We start from the raw sequence: 17,595 nt of genomic DNA, 5'->3' as shown, positions 1-17,595 counted from the left end.
GATGGTGACACCGGCTCCAGCAGTACGGACACGTCCAGGGTGCTCTGGACGTCCAATGGCAGCGACGAGAACATCCTGACGTCCATGGGGGACGAAGGATCCCTGTGTGGTCTGCTCCTCAAAGGAATCCTACATAGAAAACACATAGTGGTACATGGCATTCTCAAAATATTGAAATATAATTGTAATGGTTACTTGAAAATGACTTACAATCTTCTCAGCGATTTCCTTTGCGGCCTCAGTCGTCTTCTCCCCTGTTTTCTTCGTGCGGGTCATCTTCCACTTTACGTGGTGTCTGACCGGCTATGGAGGGTCGATGACGCCATCAACGCTTCCTGACTGTGTAGCTTCCTCCAGCTTCTTCTTCGTCTTCTCAGCCAGGAGCTTCTACTCCAAATAATCATAACCCCCACGAGACAAAACATGGGGGGCAGTATTCTGCTTCTGGATGGCCTGTGCCTTCTTGCGCACATCCTGAAAAAATTAAACAATAATGTTTGAAATTGGTAGAATGAAGTATAACAACATCATGTTTTTTTTAAAAACAACTTAAATGGCAAGGAACATACCTCCCAAGAAGGGTCTCTGCGAGTCTGGAAAAACTGGGCCCACTTTTCCTTGCTGATGCCGTATTTCTCACAGACAGTCTCCTCGACACCGTCCTGATTGGCTGCAAGGGCCTATTTCCTCGTGAGGTCTGATTTAAACTGCCTCCATCTCTCCCCCACAGTCTGCAGTAACTTCCTTTTCGTCCTACTGTCAGAAGCCTCTGGGATATTAAATTCTGCTTGACAACATCAAATAAAGTTTATTTTTTACAATAATGTATTTTTTGGCTATTAATTAAACAAAATCAAATAAGAAAATAAAAATACCTGAATTTCCTCCCAAATCAGGTCCTTCTGAGCAGTAGGGACCTCCTTCCAGTTCTCGTAGGTGACGTCCACCTTATCACGCGCCACAATCCCCAAATATGTTCTTAATTTCTTCCTGTGGGGGCCGTTGGCCTTCCTGGTAGCAGGATCAACATGCACCACTGGTCTCTCAGCACCAGGTGGTCTAGTGGACAACGATCGTAGACGTGAGGCTTTGCGTGTCCGCTTCACGGCAGACGGTGAAGCCGATGCATCCGAAGGAGGAGAAGGAGGAGGAGGAGGAGTGGAGGCAGGTGGAGAACCCATGATCTTTTATACAATAACATACAACAACATACAAAATAGGATCAATCAAAAGAGGATCAGTCATAAGTTTTTTTTGGAAGGCAAAAGTATAATATTATTAATAAAACATAACTGGACCAGAGGTACTTAGGAGATCAGATACAAGACACCCAAGGTGCCAACTTCCAAAAACATAAAACCCAACAAAACCCCACCACAGAAGGAGACAAGACAAATTAACCAAAGGACTCTGAAAGATTGGTAGTTGTGCTTTTTAATTGTGATTTGGGGCAACCATGTTATAAAAAGTCTATTACATGTAATCAACAGTCAATGTATGCTTGATGGAATATAAATACTATATCTTGAGAAATACACATGTACATGGCATCCTTAGGACTTCATCCAGCTGATGTTTGTCGCCAGTTTCATCATCTACCACCCTTTTCTTCTCTGCCTTCTCACGTTTGTTGTTGTTAAACCCATATTTATGCCTTCTTCCCTTCATGTCTTGTTTTATCACAACTTTAGCCGAATTTCCTATCTTCAGCACAGTTGAATCTCCTGTCTTATTCTCCAATGACACACTTTGATGGCCTGTATCTCTTTTCTTCGTATGTTCTAGTGGTTCAGCTTCAGAATGCATGGACAAATCTGAATTTTCCAGTGATCACCAAAGGCTTCTGCATCAGCATTGACACTCTCTACCCTCTTTGGTTTATGCTTATGTGTTGCATTCCGTGCTTCCTCCTTATAATTCTCAGATTTATTGGAGGTCTCACTAGAAGAATCAGCACCAATCCGTGCCTGTTCCTCCTCTACCAGCTCAATATCTTCCGTTTCACCTTTGCTTTTGTAAACTACACTGTAATTTACAAAACAAAAGTTGAAAGGAAAGATATTGAGTTGGTAGACGAGGAAGAAGCACATATTGGTGTTGATCGTTCTAGTGCAACCTCTTATAAATGTGAGATTTAAAAGGAGGAAGCACGGAATGCAGCACAAAAGCATAAACCAAAGAGGGTGGAGAGTGTCAATGCTGATGCAGAAGCCTTTGGTGATCACTGGAAAATTCAGATTGCTCCATGCATTCTGAAGCTGAACCACTAGAACATACGAATAAAAGTGATACAGGCCATCAAAGTGTGTCATTGGAGAATAAGACAAGAGATTCAACTGTGCTGAAGATAGGAAATTCGGCTAAAGTTGTGATAAAACAAGACATGAAGGGAAGAAGGCATAAATATGGGTTTAACAACAACAAACGTGAGAAGGCAGAGAAGAAAAGGGTGGTGGATGATGAAACTGGCGACAAACATGAGCTGTATGAAGTCCTAAGGATACCATCTAAAAGAAAATACCGATGCCTCAATCAGAGAAAAATGTAGCTGTCACTTACTTGCTTTGGTGACCTCTGTCTCTGCAGAAAATTACATTACACGATGTTAATCAATTCTCCTTCATCATGATCATTTCGATTAGCATGAATGTCGTCAGCTTCTTCCTCTCCGACAATGTTAGAAGTGATTTGAGCGGTCAAAGGACTAACATAGGTGTCTGTCATACCCTAATTTCGTCCGGGGACCTTTGCTTGGTGGCATGCAACTTGTGTTTGGTCATTTTGAGGTGCTTCGCACCCATCATTAGGCAATTTGTGAAATTCCGTGACGTGCCAGAAATCAAAAGAAAATATTGATGCACAATCTGTAAGGTTCCGTGACACACCGGAAATCAAATGGAAGCATCGTTGCACAATTAGTGAGGTTCCGTAACATTATGTAAGTCAAAAAGGGGATGATTATGTAATCCGCAAGGTTCCGTAACATTACGGAAAGAAAACAAGTATCGTTACGAAATTCGTAAGTTTCCGTAACTTTACGAAAAAGAATCACCAAAAAAAGGCAAGGGGTGTACTTAGCAAAAATGGGGGTGCAAATAGCAACCAGGCCCAATTGGGCCCTCCAGAAGATTCCTCCAGAAGGTTGTTGCTTCTGGAGGAAGCAACCCTGCTTGCCTGGGCGAGCTGGGTGGCAAGCTTCTCCCCCAATTTTCTATAAATAGGGGGAGAAGTGAAGTAGAAAAGGGTTCAGCCCCTTAGGCACTTCTCTCTCTTTCGAATTTACTTAGAAAAATTGTTTCCGTGAAGAAAATCCAAGCCGAGGCGCTTCCGTAACGTTTCCGTAACGTTTCCGTGAGTGATTTCGCGAAGGTTTTCGATCGTTCTTTGACGTTCTTCATTCGTTCTTCATCGTTCTTCGGTCTTCAACGGGTAAGTACCTCAAACCAAGCTTTTCAATTCATTCTATGTACCCGTGGTGGTCCACACTTGGTTTCATGTATTTTTATTCTCGTTTCATTCACTTTTTATACCCCCTTTTGACGTGCTTAAGCCATTTTATTTAAGTCATTTCTCGCTTAACCTAAAAATAAAATAAATTTCCACCGATCGTTTGAATTGTATTATCCGTTAACTTCGGTTAAAATGAATTCCGACCGTTCGGTCGTGCCGTAACCACGTTGGAAATCAAAAAAGAGGTAAAATAATAATATAATAATAAAAAAAATGTCTTTTAGTAAAATAAAGCGGAAAATCAATCGGACGTTTTCTCTTTGGGATTTCTCATTCTTGATTGAATTGACTAATAACTAAGGTAAAACTAAGGCTAAAATCAACTCGCCTAGTCAAGCTCGTCCACAAAAATAGGTTTTTGAAAGTTTATCACTTCAATTTCTTATTAAGTAAAATGGGTCATTTTTAAGGTCCAACGCCTTAAAATGATCACCTTTCAAGTAAAAAGAATCACTTGATTCACGCATAAGAAAGAACTATGTAGGTCTGATTTTCTCATCCCAATTGAGGAATACGTAGGAGCAAAGGGAAACACCCTTGTCGACCACAAAAAGAGAAAAAATATAAAAAGGGTGATCGAGGCCGTACCCGAATCAAATAAACATGAAAATGCAGTAACTAGGAAGTGATCCTAGGTCGTTTCCCAACGAGCAGTGACAAGCCAAATGTTCATAATATACTTGCAGTAACAGTAACGATGGGGGGGGGGGGGTTTGGTTGATTGGTTTGGTGGAGGAATGTATGGTCTGCTTGGGCCAGCAGCATTTTGGAAGGAAGGAGCAGGCTGCTGTTGTTGTTGCTGAGGGCTGGACCATCTGAGGTTAGGGTGATTCCTCCATCCAGGGTTGTATCTATTGCTGGAAAGGTCATAATTGCTCTGCTGTGGTTGATTTTGCTGCTGAGGTTGAGGAGGTCTATTGTAAATATTTGCAGCATAAGCTTCAGGCTGCTCAATTGCTCCAGGTTGCTGCATGGAAGGGCAAAGGTCTGTATGGTGGTCAGCAGAGGAGCACAAACCACAAAACTTTGCGACAGGTACAGATTTCTGATTCAAGGCCAGCTGGGTTACCAAGTTGACCAACGCATCCAGTTTGCCTTCAAGCTTCTTAGTTTCAGATGATGCAGATGGGTTTGTAGCTACCTCATGCACTCCTCTAATGACTATGGCATCATTTCTGGCGCTAAACTGTTGGGAGTTGGAGGCCATCTTCTCAATTAAATTTCTGGCTTCAACAGGAGTCATGTCTCCAAGGGCTCCACCACTGGCAGCATCTATCATACTTCTCTCCATATTACTGAGTCCTTCATAAATATATTGGAGAAGAAGCTATTCTGAAATCTGATGGTGGGGGCAACTGGCACATAGTTTCTTAAATCTCTCCCAGTACTCATGCAGGCTCTCTCCACTGAGTTGTCTAATACCTGAGATATCCTTCCTGATGGCTGTGGTCCTGGAAGCAGGGAAAATTTTTTCTAAGAATACTCTCTTAAGGTCATCCCAGCTCGTGATGGACCTTGGAGCAAGGTAATACAGCCAGTCCTTTGCCACTCCCTCTAATGAATGAGGAAAAGCCTTCAGAAATATGTGATCCTCTTGGACATCTGGGGGTTTCATGGTGGAGCAGATGATGTGAAATTCTTTCAAATGTTTGTGCGGGTCTTCACCTGCAAGGCCATGAAACTTTGGAAGCAAATGAATCAGTCAAGTCTTAAGAACATATGGGACATCCTCATCAGGGTATTGGATGCACAAGCTTTCATAGGTGAAATTAGGTGCAGCCATTTCCCTTAGAGTCCTCTCACGAGGTGGAGGTTGTGCCATGTTCTCAGAATGTGCAAAATCAGAATGCTCAGAATCAGAATGCTCAAAATTATAATGCTCAAGATCAGGATGTTCAAAATCACCAATAACAGAATGCACAGATTCACCAGTTATGGAATGCTCATAATGATCAAAAGGTATAAAATGATGCCTAACTAATCTATGAAATGTCCTATCTATCTCAGGATCAAAGGGTTGTAAGTCAAATGGATTGCCACTAGTCATACACTACATTCAGCATGCACACAACTAGTTGCCTTGTCATGTAAATAAAGGTGTAGGTTTGAACTACAGCTACCCTCAAATGATATCCAAATGACTTGAAATTTTGTGAGCAACCTTATAAAACGATGAGAAGATAGCACAAAAAATTTCAGACAAAAATTCAAAGTCTAACTATGAAAGCTAAAATTGGTAGGTTAAGAAAAATAAGTGAATAAAACTTGAAAAATAAAAAACTTTTGACAGGATCGCTTTTTTTGGACGATGGAGACCTCAGCCGGCCTACGGCAGATTGCCACGGTGTAGGAAATTTTTTTCTACCCCAAATGCATATATAATAATTGCGATTCTGATAACCGGAGCAAAAGTTATGGCCGTTTGAAGTTTTGACAAACACAAAATTTGCTAGTTTTTTGGAACTTTCAAATCTGACCAAACTAAAGGCTCTAGCTATGTTTCCCACAAAATATGGATTAAAAGAAGTTACCACAAAAAAATTCATCCAAAAATAACAACCCTAGCTACTAAAACAAAAAATCCCAATTAATTCAGCATGGGTGGTCGCTAAAATCCGTCTCTAATTGATTTCTACTACTACTCTGTTTTTTCGCAAGTTGATTTCTACTACTACTCTGTTTTCAAGCACAATCTTCACAGCAAAACACCCAAGACTGAAACAGGGGAAACGCTTAATGGTAAAACTGAAACAGAACACACATTAAACAAAATACCAGGGCACTAATCAACACTAACACACATACTAACACAATACTAACAATTAAACGTAAAACACGAAAGGATTAAACACACAGCACTAGCTAGCTATTATGAACCTTTGGACACTGCTCCCCGGCAACGGCGCCAAATTTGATCGAGGCCGTACCCGAATCAAATAAACATGAAAATGCAGTAACTAGGAAGTGATCCTAGGTCGTTTCCCAACGAGCAGTGACAAGCCAAATGTTCATAATATACTTGCAGTAACAGTAACGATGGGGGGGGGGGGGGGTTGGTTGTTTGGTAATTAAAGAGCAGACAAATAAAATGGAATACGAAACTACTAATATTAAAAACGGGTTGTTTCCTCTGATTCAGAAGCCACTCTCTTATCCTGGGTTATGGAGAATTCGTCCCTAACAGTCAACCACTTAATCCAACCCTATTTCAATTTACTAAGCGAAAATCAACTTAGGGTTTTCAATACGTGATTAGGCACCACATACACCAGTTAGCCCTTCGTCCATTAAGCATGAACGCAAGTTAGGCTCAGAGGCAATTAATCGAACACGAAGCGTGCACTAATTAATATTCTCGAAATTGGGATAACTGGTGAAGGGAAAACTGCCAGGAAACCACATTACAAACGAAACCTCAAAGAGAGTTGGGCTTCGTCCTCAAAAGGAAACAACACCAGAAAATCTAGCCTTCCATGGATTCAAACAGAAAACGCAAATGGAACATGAAGCAGAAACGTAAATGAACAAGAACGTAAATGAACAGAAACGTAAATGAAAGTAGAAGAAGAAGCAAGAATGAACTCGTAATTAGAAGCAGAAAACGGAAATTTGCATTAAGAACGAAAACTGTAACAAGGGCACAGAAAAACGTGAAAACCTAAAACCAAAGCTCTGAATAATGAAAATAGCATAGCAGAATAGAATGCCCTGCACGAATCCCAAGGCAGCTATTTAAAAAGAGTCACTCAGAGTCACTGGGCCCTATTACAATACTCTGGCCCAAAACGAAATAAACACTTAACAACATAAAATAAAATTGTGAAATTTCCTAATTAGAAATTAACTAAGGTAAGCGCTGCTTTATTTGCCCTCTTCAAGTCCACAACCAAAATCCGGATTAAGCCCAATGTTTCATTAATTCCTGAAATTAGATTAAAAACATCAAATTAGCTAAATGAGCCCAAATAATAAAACTGCCTAATTAATTGACAATTAAGACCAATCAATAATTAAAATGGTGCAAAAAGGGTTTAGAAAATAGAAGAAAATGATGGCACATCAAAGGGTATAAAGGATATAAGGACATAAAAGGGAACGTAAAAATCAAAGTCATGTTTGCACATTCGATTAAAGGCTGCCGTCTCTTGTGACGGACGTGTGGGGTGCTAATACCTTCCCCGCGCGTAAATACAACTCCCGAGCCTTTCACTTAAAAGTTCGTAGATCGCGTCTTTTCCGGTTTTTCCGACGTTTTCCTCAAATAAACGTTGGTGGCGACTCCGCGCGTATTCCTTTCGTGGAACACGCATCCCGCGAGTCACGCGTCGCCCTCCCGCCGAAGGGTAGGTTGCGACAGTTGGCGACTCCACTGGGGACTGTTTTTAGAGAGTTAGGCCATTTAATCTTGTGCAAAGTTTTGCCATGACTTACTCCTTTGTTGGTTTCCCTTCATTATGTTCTTGTATACATAACTCTTTGATGCTTTTAGTGCATTTTTTTGTATGCTTGAGGTAAATATTTATTCATTTGATGCATACAAACACCAACACTATTTGCACACACTGTGAGTTGAAAAAGGGCCTTATACTCGGGTTCATGGGAACATAAGGAGTGGAGGTGAATCTGTGATCATGCTAGGTCTCCGACTTGCTTGATTACAGTGAACCCTCATCTAGAGTTTTCCTCTTTGAAAATATATCGTTGCTAGTAGTCCCTACTGCTGCAATATGTTCTTCGAAGGGGATGATACCTCTAGAGACCTTCAAGAGAGATATGACCACCTTGGGAATTACCACTAAAAGCCTTGTTAGCTCCCTCTCATATAGGTCCCTTGAATAGGGGCACGGAGCGGACACGCTGCGTGCCATTTTTCACACTCCCATACATAATTATCATGTACCCTTTTGCTTATATTTTGTGAATATTGTCGTACTATGTACATCCCCGTATTTTACCTTTCGCATATGCATCATGTGCGGGTTCCGTCTTAATCCCCTCTCTTGGGCAAACCAACGGAGGGTCCGTGTCACCTTCTTAAATACATACGTTGGGCACTTTGCTACCCCAAGACGTTGTATCTAAGAAGGAGACAATTTCCCGGGCTCCCGTATTCATAAATTGCATCCGTGTCATATGCATTCCTTCGTGCATTCATCCATTCCACCCATGATAGATGTCGGAGTTTTGATTCGCACTAGATCTTGTTTCACTTTAGTAAAACATGGGATCAAGTCAAAAGCCTTCGCTTAAAAAGAGGTTTTATCAAGTCAAAATCAAGAGCTTAGAGGTCACCAGTTTACGAAAGTTGGGGCAATTAATGGGTCAACTTCAACGGCAAGCCTTCCGCAAAGCATATGGTAGGCATTTGGGACCTAGCTAGGGTAGAAGTCTCCATGGAACCAATTGCATCCCTTGCCCAGTATTATGACCAGCCCCTAAGGTGCTTCACATTTGAGGACTTCCAGCTAGTGCCGACTGTGGAAGAGTTTGAGGAAATTCTGGGATGCCCACTGGGAGGAAGGAAGCCATATCTTTTCTTTGGGTTCTATCCCTCCACGACAAGAGTTGCCAAGGTAGTGAAAATCTCAGCACAAGAGTTGGACCGTGTAAAGCAAAACAGAAATGGAGTAGTCGGAGTACCAAGGAAGTGTTTGGAGGAAAAGGCAAAAGCCTTGGAAAATCAAGGCAAATGGGCTTTCCTTTATTGACATCTTGGCGCTTTTGATCTTTGGAGTTGTCCTCTTTCCGAATATGGAAGGGTTAGTGGACCTAGCAGTGATTGACGCTTTCCTCACCTTTCATCATGGCAAGGAAAGCCCGGTCGTCGCCATTTTGGCCATGTATGACACGTTCGACCGGGGATGTGAAAAGAGTGGCACAAGAATTGTTTGTTATGCACTGGCTCTCTATGTGTGGCTGGTTTCACACCTTTTTCTCCAAGAAGGTAGGCCCGTCTATCCGCTACAAGGTCACCGCTCGTGCGTCGAAAAAGGAAAGGCGAATTGGGACCAACTCTTGGCTAGCATGGAGGGGCGTCTGTTAATTTGTTCCCTCGCTAGAAGGAAGGAAGAATCAGGATTCTATCTTCATGCGAAGGATGTCCAAATGTTCCCTTGATGGAACAAGGAGTTGTATTAATTATAATCCCGTCCTCGCCATAAGACAGCTTGGCTACCCCATGAGAGGAGTGCCATCAGACGAAAGCATCACGCCTTTCATCGCACGGGGTTTCAGTGACCCCAATGCGAGGGTACTCTAAGGAGTTCACAAGGCATGTGATGCGGTGTGAAGAAAGGACAGAGAGCTTAGGGGAAGCAGTAATGGGAGCATCGGCGGCTATCATAAGTGGCTGAGAGTCCGGACACAAGGATTGGATTGGCTCCCAAATCTAAAGACTATGAGAGATGATGAGGTTAAAGCTTCGGAAGAAAGTGATAAGGTACAAGCCCTAAAGGCAGAGCTTGAAAAAGCCCGGGTAGTCGAAGAGAAGTTCAAGTCCATAGCCATCAAAGTCTGAAAAGAGTATGATGAACTAAGGGACGTCAATATGGCCACCGCTGAAGCCTTGGAACGAGAAACCAAGAAGGCCTGAAAGGAAGAACACGACCAAAGCAAAGTTTTGAGGGGCTTTATAGGGTAGCAATAGTGAGCTCAAGCTCCGAAGAGGTGAAAGGAATCATCACGGGTCAAAGGCATGATCTTGAAGGACGAGCTAAAGGCTTGCCTTAGGTCGAAAAGAAATTTGTCCCAACAGTTAAGCGAGACTGAAGGGAATATGTGGGCCATCATCGATGAGTACAAAGAGAAGCTAAATCTAGCGGCGACTCACGAGCAAAGGCTAGAGGATGAGTACGCCAAGATATCAGCAGAAAGGGAAGCAAGGGAAAGGGTAATTGATTCACTGCACCAAGAGGCAACAATGTGGATGGACCGATTTACTCTTACTTTGAACAGGAGTCAAGAACTTCCCCGATTGCTAGCCAAGGCCAAAGCAATGGCGGACACCTACTCCGCCCCCGAGGAGATCCACAGACTTCTCAGCTATTGTCAGCATATGATAGACTTAATGGACCATATGATTAGAAACCGCTAGGAAGTTTGTATTGTCACTCAGATCTTGACTAGTTATAAACTTTCTGAATAAAATGAGTTTATCCCACGTTTTTACTCCAAAAATCAGTGTGAATCAAGTCACTCCCGCATTTTATCTCTAGCATGCATTGTATGTTGGTCTCGTCCTTTGTCACGGGAAGCCGGAAGGTCCATATCACCTTCTTAATTGTACACATGGGGCACTGCGCCCCCAAATGCGCAAGTAAGAAGAGATAATTTTCCGGGCTCTCGTGTCCGTAAAATGCATTCATATCATGCATCACATAAGCATCTCTTCATAACATCATAATGAACATATCGTTCCTGCATTTGTCTGTTATCATATTCCAGCCTCACATTTTGCATTAGTCATTGCATCATCATGCATATGCGTTCAACATACTTTTTGTTCTACAAACTGCATACCTTTTGTTTTCATGTTTGCTCATGCATGAGCCTTGCATTTTCCTCTACAAAACAAAAACAAAAAAGGAAGCATGAAAATTCATGATGCATTCTTGGTTGCATATATTCGGTACCATGAGCCAACCATGTTGGGATCATAAACCCATTTCTAAAAAAAAAAAAAAACACACAAACAACAACAAAACAAAATAACTGAACATGGTACCTAATGCATGGTTAACTAAGAAAGGATGTTTCTTCGGGCATCTCAATTTGATAATTACATTCTCCATGCATAGTATGCGTATTCCCGAGTCTTTCATCCCTATGAAATGTTGTTGAAGTATTGGCAATCAAAATTGCCATTCCCTGGGTTATGGGGTTGAACCAAGCTCCCGCTTTTACAAAAAGGTTCATCGAGTCAAGTTGAAGCATGGAAGTGACCATCTTGCAAAAATTGGGGCAAAAGATGGATCGTGTTACATCATTGCTTCGTCTACTGCCAAACACGTTTAGGATTGTTGATATCCTTGTTACTTCCAGCTTCACCTTGACAAAGATGTCATGGACCATGTTGAAAATTTAAATTGATTCAACCCCATGTCCTGCGTAAAAATTCACAATACTTCAACTATGCATCATTCGCATACATCCATACTTTTCATTGGTTGCATTGCTCATTACATTCTTTCCTTGAAAAAAAAGAGAACTTAATCATTGTTATAAAAAAGAAAAAAAAACACATGTTTTACGGTGCCCTCACCGAACTTGTGCTAGAGCTAGAGTAATGGGTGAAGTAGAGGAGATACAAGAGAAGATGAAGGCCGACATGGAGGCCATTAAAGAGAAAATGGCCACAATGATGGAGGCCATGATGACCGTGAAGAAGATAATGGAAGCCAATGCGGTTGCAATTGCCGCTACCAGCATTGTTGCTAAGGTGAACCCGACGTCCCCATCCGGCATCAACCAAATGAATCATCCAACCTCAGATATGGTAGGCAAAGATTTGGGAAGTACGGGCGGCCCCCATGATGTGCAAATTCAAAACGAGCACGCCTTCCCGCCATATGGCTTGCCTCTCAACTATACGCCACCCAATGTGGCGTACACTCCCAATAAGAATGTCAATAACTCCACTCCTATACCCATTGAGAGCCAGCAACCCCAAACTGATCATGCACATGTCTCTTAAACCGTGGAAGAGACACATGAAATTCCCCACCACAATCTAGCCGACTTCGAGCCTTGGCTCGGATATGCCACTGAAGGGCAAGCAGTTGGTGGTATACCCCTTGAAAACACTTCGGAAGGCCCTCAGTATCACCCCCAGCTACACCTCTTGCATTCCACGACAAGTAAAAACCCTCGTGCTATGGCAGAAATGGAAAAGTTGGATCATTTAGAGGAAAGGCTCAGGGCCATTGAAGGAGGTGAAGATTATGCCTTCGCTAACCTAAAAGAGTTGTTCCTAGAACCCAATATCATCACCCCTCCCAAGTTCAAGGTGCTGGACTTTGGCAAGTACGAGGGGACTACTTGCCCCAAGAACCATTTAAAGATGTATTATCGGAAGATGGGGGCATGCGCAAAAGATAAGGAATTACTGATACATTCCTTCCAAGAAAGTCTTACTGGGTAGCTGTTACCTAGTACACTAACTTGGAACCTTCCCGAGTCCATTCTTGGAAGGACCTAGTGGTTGCCTTCGTTAGGCAGTGTCAATATAATGTCTTCGGATAGGATGCAACTATAGAACATGTGCAAAAAGGGGGCACAAATCTTTCAAAGAATGCGCCCAAAGGTAGAGAACTTGGCAGCTCAAAGTGGCACCTCAATGACGAAAAAACGATGACAATGATAGTAGACACATTACCAGTATTCTACTATGGAAAATGGTGGGCTACGCACCTTCAAAGCTTTGAGGATTTGGTCTTTGCCAGTGAAAGGATCGATGTGGGTCTGAAAAAAGGCAAATTTAGTCATCCTGCTTGGACGAATGAGAAAACTGGGGCAAATGAAGAGGGTGAGAAAGAGGGAGAAACCCATGTTGTGACTGCCATTCCTATACGGCCAAGTTTCCCACTAACCCAACAATGTCATTACTCAGCCAATAACAAACCTCCTCCTTACCCACCGCCCAGTTATCCACAAAGGCCATCCCTAAATCAAACACAAAGCCTGTCTACCGCACTTACAATGACGAAGACCACCTTTAGCAAAAACCAAAAAACACCAACAAAAAGGAATTTTGCAGCAAAAAGCCTGTAGGGTTCACCCCAAATTCCGTTGTCATATGCTAAACTTGATCCCATATCCACTCAATAATTCAATGGTAGCCATAACCCCAACCAAGGTTCCTCAACCTCCATTTTTCTGAGGATACAACTCGAATGCAACGTGTGCTTATCATGGAGGAGCCCCGGGGCATTCCATTGAGCATTGTATGACCCCGAAGCATAAAGTGTGAAGTCTAATTGATACGGGCTGGCTGAAATTTGAGGAGAATCGCTTGTTGAATCCTAACATTGACAAGCAACACCATACATGGGGCAATTCTGGAAGCTGTTGTTATGACTCATCAGGATTTTCAAGTTTATGCCATAAACCACAGTTACAATGCTAAATGATATGGATAAAATGGACATCCTCTCGCGAACACATCTTTGCTTATTCAACTTCCACCGAAATGTGAGTGTAAGACATTGGTCTGTTTGCTCAAGCAACCTGTGCTCCTGAGTGTTGACTTCCAAGACCGTTCAATCAGAGATTACTCATCTTGCACGTTGGTGGGGGTGCCGTAAAACAACGAGTAAAGTTCAAAACAAATAAATTTCAAAATAAAAAATAAGTTTCAAAATAAAAAATAAAAAGGCATTTGATTGACTGTGTTTTCAAGTAAAAATATAGACGTTCATGTGACCTCATTTTGTCTTTTTAGAGAGGAGTGAGTTATCAAGAATAGGATGTTGGACAAATGGCCTCAGTTACCTTAAGAAAAAGGGGGGTTGAATTAAGATGCAAAGACTATTCCCCAATTGAACTATCACTCTTTCTTTTTGGATTAGCAATGCACCCTTAACATGAATTACTCAAAAGACAATTCAAAATAAACTTCTTTAAAGCAAAAGATAAATAGCAATAAATAAAAGAAGTTTAAAGGAAGAGAGGAATGCAAACTTGATTTATACTGGTTCGGCCACTTCCCGCGCCTACGTCCAGTCCTCAAGCAACCCACTTGAGATTTTCCACTCTCTTTGTAAAACTCCTTTTACAAAGTCTGAACCACACAGGGACAACCCTTCCCTTGTGTTCAAGAATCCTCTACAATAAGAGACTCTCAGTCTCTTAATCCCTTTTCAGAAGTAATAAGAAGAGAAGAAGAAATCTCTCTTAAAAAAGGATAGATTGTACAATGAAGACCAATCGAAATTCCTTATTGAATATGCAAGTGGTTGACCAAGGAATCTTTTTGAGAGGATAAGACAGTTCAGTTCAGAAAAACTCTTAATCTTTTGAGAGGATAAACTTTGTGGGCAATGAAAACTCTCTTTAAATTCGTGCTTCCAAGCCACCTTTGATGGCCATTCATAAACCATTTGAATAGATGTGACTCTTGGAAATTATTTTCCGAAAATCCCCTCTGGTAATCGATTACAAGACTTGTGTAAACGATTACAAGTTTTGAAATTTGAATTAAAACGTTCAAAAAACTGTTGGTAATCAATTACCATCCATGTGTAATCGATTACACATTATAAATTTTGAATTCAAATTTCTAGTGACTGTTATAAACATTTTCAGCTGCTGGTAATCGATTACCAGAGAGCAAATCTCAATTTGAAATGATAGAATTCTTTGGTCAAACCTTTTGTTTTTCAATTTGGAAACTTCTTCCTAAGATTCTAGAGATCAACTTGATCATATATCTTGATTTTCTTGGATTCTTGTCTCGAATAAAACTTAGAAGCACTTGATCCTTCGGCATCATCAAAACATCAAAACATCTTGCTTCTACATAGGAGTCATTTGACTTAATCCATCAATTGAAAAAAATTCTTCAACTATTTCTCGTCCTTGGAAAATTCTTTTTGCAAAACTCAACTGCTTCTTTCATTCTCCCTTGCTACAAGGTCATGACGAAAGATAACAATTGGTACCTCAAAGCCTTACACTGGGGCAATGAGGGGCATCGTGCATGAGCCTCAAGTGAACCTAGGGACAAATCAAAAGTTCTCACCCATCGATGTTTTTTTTAAAAACAAAAAAAATAATAATAAAATAAAAAGGGGGGACAAACCCTGGAATTTCAATGGATTGGTTAAACATCAAATGGCTCAATTGCCGTCACTCCAAAATGGTCAAGTGACTAAATCAAAAAGAACATACACTCTGAGGGAGTTCTCGGAGAGATTTGCAAAAGGATAGGATGAGATTGCATGAATTATCACCTCTTTCAAAAGGATAGTCAATCTGTGTTTCCAAAAAATTAAATCAAAATCAAAATCACAAAATAGGGAAAGAATGTCATGAACGTTGTACAACTTTCCATTACATTGCATTGTTTCATATGAAGTCTGCATTTACCGCATTTCAAGACAAAGGTTGCATGCATCTGCATCCCTAAAAATCATGTTAACTGCATAGATTTCCTACATCTAATATCCAGTCGTGTGGATTTGGGATGACCGACCCTCTCGATGAGTCGATCTCTTGCTTTCTCATAAGGGTGAACCCTTGGGTACTAGTACCCTCACCTCTAGAGGACTACATGTCCTCGCCTTCAGAGGACTACACGTCCTCTCCTTCAGAGGACTTCACGTCCTCACCTTTAGAGGACTACACGTCCTCACCTTCAGAGGACCACACGTCCTCACCTTCAGAGGGCTACATGTTAGACCTTGTGGCCTCAATAATCTTAAGAGGGATAGGCTTAGAATGCAGAAGAAGCAACAACAATCAATTTAATAATGTTCTATAAACATGCAAGGCAAAATTGATTGCAATAACATAAATGAGATAAGGGAAGAGAGAATGCAAACACAGTTTTATACTGGTTCGGCCACAACCCGTGCCTACGTCCAGTACTCAAGCAACCCACTTGAGATTTCCACTATCTTTGTAAAATCCATTACAAAGTCTGAACCACACAGGGACAACCCATCCCTTGTGTTCAGGAATCCTTTACAACAAGAGACTCACAGTCTCTTAACCAATCTCATTGAATAAGAAGAATGGAAGAAGAATTCTCTCTTCAAGAGAAGAATATTACAATGAAGATCCATGGATGAACTCTTAATGGATGTGCAAGTGTTTGCCCAAGAGTTCTTTGAGAGAGCATTTGACAATGAAGTTCTCTTGGAATCTCTCTCATTTTCTTTTGAGAGGATAAGACATTTTGGACCAACAAAACTCTCTCATCTTAAAATTCGTGCCCAAGTCACCTATTTATAGGCCTTTGATGGCCATTCACAAATCTAATGAAAAGATGTGACTGTTGGCAGATTTTCTGAAAACTTTCCACTGGTAATCGATTACAATGTTTGTGTAATCGATTACACAGTTATAATTTGAAGGGTTATGACTTTTGAATTTGAATTTCCAAAGTTTCGTTGCTGGTAATCGATTACAGACATATGGTAATCGATTACATGTTGAAAATTCAAATTCAAAACATTTTTCAACAGCTATTTCTCAACCCTGTCTTCTGGTAATCGATTATACTTCCTGGTAATCGATTACCAGAGCCTTGCATGTCTTGAAAGCACTTTGTTTTAAGGCAAGGCTTGGTCTTTAGTGAATCTTGAAACAAGGCTTTGTTTGTTGAAGCAATCTTGAATTATTCTTGAAGCAAATGCTTATCATTTGAAGCAGCCTTGTTAGATTCTTCTTTGACATCATCAAAATCATGTATACATACATTCACATTCTCCCCCTTTTTGATGATGACAAACATGTGATTTCTTCTTGACACCATCAAAGCTTGCATGATTTACATCTCCCCCTTTCTCAAGAAAATTCTTCTTGATATCATCAAAATCTTCATGATTTACATTCTCCCCCTTTTTGATGATGACAACCACCTGTAGGTTAGGAGCAACAACAAAGAAAATATCTATTTGCATATAGTTTACTCCCCCTTGGTTTTACAATGATTGCTTATATGAGACAATTGAAGATTTCATATTTTTCATATATAAAAAGTTGTCTCATAAAACAATAGATAATTTTTCTTACTATTTTATCTTTTATCTTTCTCTCCCCCTTTGTCAACATCAAAAACAAATCATGAATAGAAAGGAGAAAGATGTTACCACTTGTTGCAATGTATGAGAATCAAGTGATACCAAAAGGCATTAAAACAATCATTCAATATTAATCAAGCAAAAACAAGTACAATAACACATCAATCAAACACAATCAAACACAATCAATCATCAAATATTTCAAATCAAATTAATTAAATTAACAATCAACTAACTATACACAATAATTTCTATTATTAAAAAAAATTCAAATTTCAAATTTCAAATTTCAAATTTCAAATTTCAAATTTCAAATTTTAAAATTTAAATTTTAAATTTTAAA

At 40.7% G+C, this 17,595-nt stretch overlaps 1 non-coding gene and 1 pseudogene across 1 annotated transcript; both read left to right on the top strand.

Annotated features, from left to right (window-relative positions):
• Window positions 1–17,595, top strand: part of LOC114384029 — a 35,774-nt pseudogene that overhangs the window by 6,238 nt on the left and 11,941 nt on the right.
• Window positions 4,848–4,954, top strand: LOC114385538. The gene has a single exon (XR_003660908.1). It is a non-coding gene; the product is annotated as a small nucleolar RNA R71 (small nucleolar RNA).

The sequence above is a fragment of the Glycine soja genome, chromosome 14, assembly GCF_004193775.1.
Source record: "Glycine soja cultivar W05 chromosome 14, ASM419377v2, whole genome shotgun sequence".
Classification (NCBI taxonomy): Eukaryota; Viridiplantae; Streptophyta; class Magnoliopsida; order Fabales; family Fabaceae; genus Glycine; species Glycine soja.
The sequence above is the reverse complement of the archived record's forward strand: the minus strand, read 5'-3'. Positions and strand labels throughout refer to the sequence as shown.